At 36.4% G+C, this 5,999-nt stretch overlaps 1 long non-coding RNA gene across 1 annotated transcript; it reads right to left on the bottom strand.

Annotated features, from left to right (window-relative positions):
- Window positions 1-283: 283 nt before the first annotated feature.
- On the bottom strand, window positions 284-2,050 carry LOC106465079. The gene is made up of 5 exons (XR_001291180.2): window positions 1,897-2,050; window positions 1,498-1,535; window positions 771-825; window positions 620-675; window positions 284-427 (listed from the first exon to the last, which is right to left on the bottom strand). It is a non-coding gene; the product is annotated as an uncharacterized LOC106465079 (long non-coding RNA).
- Window positions 2,051-5,999: the final 3,949 nt, after the last annotated feature.

Below are 5,999 nucleotides of genomic sequence, written 5' to 3'. Positions count from 1 at the left end.
CGAGTTTGAGTGCCCTAACCACCTGGCCATGCCGGGCCAGAGACGAATGGAATGATGGCAGCAAGGCCAAGAATGTTATTAGACAAATCGTGCAATTTCTTGATACTTTTTTTACAGTTTTGTAGGTCCTTGTGGAAGTTGAATGTCACTTGATAAATCACACGTTAGAGGAAGTAAGAAATTTAACTTCCACTGTTCCTATATGCTTGTCCCCATGACTTTATGTAAGCATTTTGAAAGCCATTTCAAGTAAAAATTGTTTTAAATAAGACGGAAACAGTAATAAAAAAATCACTATGTTTTATTATCACAAAATGGACATGAAACATGAAATGAAGTGTTATAAAAATGAAAATCAAACATTCTAAAAATTACGGAAAACATGACTGACACATTAACCAACTCCGAACTAAGCAGGCAGCTCCATCTAAGAAATAAAAATATAATATTCCATTATAATCTACCATGTGATTTACAAGTTTTACGCACAACATATCTGGAGTTCTTATAAATCATTACTAATTACGTTATTAAGTAACTATATAATATTTGTACTTTTAAAATTCGTTAAAGATTATTGCGGTCTAAAGTACATTAAACTATATGAACGTTAATTTACCTTCAGTTAAAGCAAGCTATACCGTAGAAATCTTCACTTTGCCTTCTTACCCCTTCCTAAAAGTAAAGAACAGAGGAATGTAATTATTTCTCTAAATATTCAACGATATACAGTTTCCAGTAACTCATTAAGAACAAAACTTTCATATTACCTTTTCCTTTTTTAGGAGCCTCGCCTTCCTTCTTTTCGGGCGTTTTAGGAGCTCCCTGAAAGAGAAGAACAATGTAAGTTCCACACTCCTGCGCAACTCTTTTAAATTCATTACATACACTAATCTCACCGAATTCATTAGTTCTTTATAAATTCCAAAAAACATTTTTACCTAAATTAATTTTAAAAACCCTACTTCTATATTCTATTTTTATAAATATAAACCATGCCTAACATCAAGTGTTAAAGGAAAACGACGGTTGTACTCTAATCGAAAAAATACTGCTGCTTTTGAATTTATAATAATAATAATAACATTGTTCCGTTTTTTGTTTAATTTCGCGCAAAGTTACATGAGGGCTATCTGCGTTAGCCCTCCCTAATTTAGCAGTAATAGACTACAAGGAAGGCAACTAGTCAACACCACCCACCGACAACTCTTGAGTTTCTCTTTTACTAACGAATAGTGAGATTGCCCGTTACATTATAACGCCCCTAAGACTGAGAGGGCGAGCATGTAAGGGGTGATGGGAATTCGACCCGCCGATCCGCAAACTGCGAGTCGAGCACCCTAACCGCCGGGCCAATAATAATAATATGATGATTATAATATTGATAAGTACACAACTACTAAACGTTATATATGTCATTATGATTTTTTTTATTGGACATCTTAAATTTAGAACAATAATAAAAGAAACATAGAAGTGTTTTGAAAAGCTAGTTACCCCTTCTTCTTTCGCTTGTTTGGTTGTTCCCTTTTTACCTATAAATAGAAATAAAGACTTTTAATGAAATTGGTATTAACCTTTGTAACGAGTTATTTTCTTTTATTTACTTTAAAATACTATTAAGTGTTATTTAAAACAATAATATTAACTTCCGCTCAAATCAAGCTATCTACTTATATCAAAACTAAGTCAAAACGGTAATGAGTATAGCCAATTAAATATACTTGTCTTACGTCCTAACTTATAAAAGATTAAAATGCAGTATTTTATAAATTTATGATTGGTAATTATTAAAATGAAACTTTATTTCAACCTTTGTATAAGCATAACGTTTCCGACAAATTTAGCTAACAAAAAGCCTACTACAAAATTCTAAAATAAACTATAAAAACTAACCAGCTCCTTCTTTTCCGGACATTTCGCAAGTTGAATATAATACGATTCAGTTCAACTTTCCACACGAGACGTTTTCCACAATGACAAATACCGCAATGTTGGAGAAGCGACGCAGGCTGGATTTTTATCTCCAGTAAGGAAGAATCCGGTTCAAAGCGGGCATAACCAACCAAGTTCTGGACTAGAGCGGTTCCACGTTTGCAACGCTGAAGATGTTTCGCTACAGATTAAAAGGTGTGACCGGCGAGAAATGTTCTGTTTTGTGTGTAGAGGGCGACAAAGTAAGGTCGTGTTTATATTATGACGATCGCTTAGCACGTGGACGATAGAAGTAGCGGCAGACATTTCTAACTCGTACGATATACTGAACGTTTCTTTTCAATACAGTATTTTTTTATTTTTGAATCTTATAAGAAACCTATGACAAATAAAATTTATTCTATGGAATTAATAGATATTTTGAAATAAACAATTTCCTGTTATAAGCCTTATTTCAAAAATGCACGATTTTTGTGTATTTTATGAAACTGTGTGATTTCATGTACATATGTCAGGTTTAGAGCTTCAAAAGTACAGGTGCTGCTTTTGAATGGCTATATATATCATATCATAATGTATTCGATGTAATTGTTGTGTTATTTATGCTATAAGTGTCACAATTATAAAATCACGAGTACAGATACAAATTATGACTCGTTCTTGTATTGTTATGGTGCCAAAAATATTAAAGGTGAACGTTTATTATTTTACAATAATATATCATCGGGTATGCTCGAAGATTGAGCAATCCTCCTTCACCTCGCTCGTGAATAAGACGTGATGTGAACCTAATTTGTAGAAGTTGGTAAAGTAAGGGGCTGAATTGTAGGTGAGTTGAAAGGGCTGAAAGCTTGATGGGAGTGAATAAGTTAAACTAATAGACTAGTAATTATATTGATATTAATAATAGTAATAATAATGATAATAATAAACAGCCGATCTTGGACAACTGGTCCTTCAGGGCGGCGTGGATCTATAACTCCTATGCCAAAAATTTGATGTGAGAAAATCCACTTTTACTGATAAAGAACCAATCCGTTACCAATGCCCAGTTAGCGAGAAGAAATAAGTTGGAAGGGCAAAGTGAAGGCTGGTACTGAAGGCTACGTGGAGTCTCTGATTCTTCGGATGTTCGTCCGGAATTCACTAGGGTTCGAGTTCAGATAGGGTTTTGACGGTGTCGCTGGTAGGTGGGCGGTAAGCGAGGAAAGAATCATCGGGTATGTCGTGGTCGGCGGAGATGTCGATGACAAAAGTATTGTGTGAGTTTGACAAGGAGAGGGCGGAATGTGGATCTGGGCTGAGGAGCGTTCAGACAGGTTGCTGGTTAGTTGTGATGCTTCGACTGGCGGTTGGGTCTGAGAACCTTTTTTCCTTCTTGTTACAGTTGTTTGAGTGGTCTTGGCTTGTAGTTCTGTTCCCGGTGTGGGCGTAGTCCGAGTTTCTTTGTCTATTGTAGTTGGTTGGATTGTAGTGTGGGTTGTGGAGTTCTGGTAGGCGGGGGAGGGGGGGAGTGTTGTTTGGAGGTTGCGAATGGGGTATACTGGTTAGAGTAGGGATGGGCGAGGCTTCCGGTATGGTTTTTCTGCTTTAAAATGGTGGAATTCAAGAGAGCAGCCATGGGTGAAGATGAAGTCTGCTATCGGTTGAGAAGTCGTGTGACGACGTTTACAAACTGTGAAGATAGTTCGTTTTTCTTAGACGTGATATGATGGGCAGCTAGTCATCACCATCCACCGCCAACTCTTGGGCTACTCTTCCACCAACGAATAGTGGGATTGACCGTTATATTATAACGTCCACACGGCTGAAAGCATATTTGGTGTGACGGGGATTCGAACCCGCGACCCTCAGATTGCGAGTCGAGCGCTCTAACCACCTGGCCACGCCAAACCCCGTACCATACTTCCCATTTCATATCTGGTTAGTGCTACTTCTATATACAATGTACCTTGTCACAATTATATTGCACAGATCTTGATAGAATCTGTAGCTTGTAAATATTTGTTGCTTCTCATAATCTAAATACTATGATATAGAACCATGCAAGCAATGCTAGGTGGAAGAGCCTAGTGGGCGATAATAAGGTTAAAATCCAGGGCTTATTTGTGTAAAACATATGGTATTGTGTACTGATGAATGTTGTCTTAAGAACGGGGGACTTAAAATGCAATACAATACGATGTAGTATATCTCGATTGTAAATTTACCATTTATAGAACATAAACAATAGGCCTAGTCACTAAAAACAACTTCGACATACTCTCGAGTAAACTATGTTTGTTTATTTGTTTGAAGTTAAGCACAAAGTTACACAATGGGCTATCTGTACTCTGCCCACTACGGGTATCGAAACTTGGTTTCTAGCGTTGTAAGTCCGCAGACATACCGCTGTGAGGCTAATAATTATGTATCGACAAATTAAATTCAAATGCGTTTGCGGGCAGAACGTACTCAGGAAGAGCTTTTAGTAGTACACTTACACACCATTACGTCATCACCCAGCGACAATCAATAACTTTCTATAAATGTTTCTTGAATTTGGAACAGCTCAGTTTTTAACACGGGTTCGTCCTCCCAGTTACTTCGGTTTTCAGTAAGTTCGGTATTTATTTATCTTGACTCTTTGTAGTAGGTAAAGATTACAGCATCGCCCGCAGAGATTTGTCTCTCACGTCACCAATTTCTTCCAGGCACATTCATAATTAATTTAACCTATCACGTGCTGCACAATTTATTATTTTTTTCATGAGCTGCTCGGTGCTTTTTGGTACCATAAGGTTAGACACACTAAACGATTTAATATTAAGATAATCAGTGGGATAATTTCATCTAAATGTCCAACTGTACAGATCTCAATTAATGAAGCTTCTAAAACCAATTTTTTGTTGAATTTTTTTTTTTCTATATTATTATATGTGAGATTTGCTGTGTTAGGATGTGGTGTTCGTAGTAATAACATATGCTAGAGGCATTCGCGATTTTCATAACAGATTAGGACCAGGTAAAACTGAGATTGAGTTACATGTGACAATCTTTTCGCACGTTCGTTTCCTCAGAAAATATAGTATTTTAGACTTTTAAATGGGCATACGTTCACAATTGAAATGTTTAAAGAAATTATTAAGTTTCTTGAGAAGATTAGTAGAATCCCACTTTTCAAAATTTTGTAAGAAACTGTCCGTATGTTTAATTACACGCACAGCTACAGGAAAACTAACAGTCCATAATTTGGTAAGTGGTGATTAGAGAGACCCACAGCCCCAAAGTGTGGAGAGCGATCTTGTTTTTTGGCGGTAACGAAACCTCAGATCTATAGTCCAGCACGCTAACCACTGAACAACACTTGTCTCTTGCGAAAGCACTATATAATGCGCACATAAGTAACTTTTCAGGCTTTTAACGTATTTGTTTACTAAACATCTAGCACCTGTAGAAGGCTTAGGTAATTGAGCCAAAAGCTTGAGCATTAAAAAAACTAAAAAAAAAAAAAAATATGGTGATAGCCCATACAAATAATGCGCACATATTTATGTGTAAATATATGAGACAGCCTAATCTGCGAAGTAAAATGATGACACAAGGTAATTATAATAACAGGTACAGTAACCATTTGTTATATTTCTAGAGGGGGAAAATGTTGGTAGAATAATCAGGGACTTGTACTATTTTAGTATGTGTGATATCTTTAGAGAAAATGTATTACTGTGATAATCACCGGTGCTTATACCTGGTGCGTGTGTGTTCGTATAAAATTAAATATACTATTTTTAGAAACTCAGAGGCAGAGTTATCATAAACGTTCTGAAAGTATGCGCATTTAACATACAGTTTGAGCATGAGATAACAACCTTCTGAGGAGAACTTGTATCTTAGATAGTTCCCAACTTTTAACAGTGAAATGATGTAAACTGTAATTTAAGTATACAAAAGAAAGTTGGCCAAGAAAGAATGATCCGTGATGTGAGATCAGTTAGGATCCTATTATTTGTTCTACCTGCCTGATCTCCTGATCGGAATTTAGGTCTTTGTGACCTAGGAGGGTCAGGTACTCTGAGACCTCT

This window comes from Limulus polyphemus, unplaced genomic scaffold, assembly GCF_000517525.1.
Source record: "Limulus polyphemus unplaced genomic scaffold, Limulus_polyphemus-2.1.2 Scaffold1828, whole genome shotgun sequence".
Classification (NCBI taxonomy): domain Eukaryota; kingdom Metazoa; phylum Arthropoda; class Merostomata; order Xiphosura; family Limulidae; genus Limulus; species Limulus polyphemus.
This window is presented reverse-complemented; position numbering and strand designations above follow the sequence as displayed.